Here is a 364-nt window from a genome sequence, read left to right on the forward strand (position 1 = left end):
ATCCCTGCAAGTTTCATTACTCTACGATTAAAATTGTTGGTAGGAAGATGTTCGCAAACAAACACATACAAACACACAAACGGTGGGTAAAATATAGCCTCCTCCCGACTTCGTTGGCGGAGGTAATAATCAACACAAACCTACTAAGAAGTAGCAACCTTTCTTTCTACTTGCAAACATAAACACATTTAAGTAAAGAGATGAAATATACGTTTACCTGACAGAACTCTCAAATAAACACATTTAAGTATTGAAATGAAATATACGTTTATTTAACAAAATCTCTAATCAAATGGGTTAATCACATCAGATACCAAAAGAAACTGCCTCAAAAAAACGATCAAATACCCAAAACAAGATGGTA

Source organism: Palaemon carinicauda, chromosome 3 (genome assembly GCF_036898095.1).
Source record: "Palaemon carinicauda isolate YSFRI2023 chromosome 3, ASM3689809v2, whole genome shotgun sequence".
NCBI lineage: Eukaryota > Metazoa > Arthropoda > Malacostraca > Decapoda > Palaemonidae > Palaemon > Palaemon carinicauda.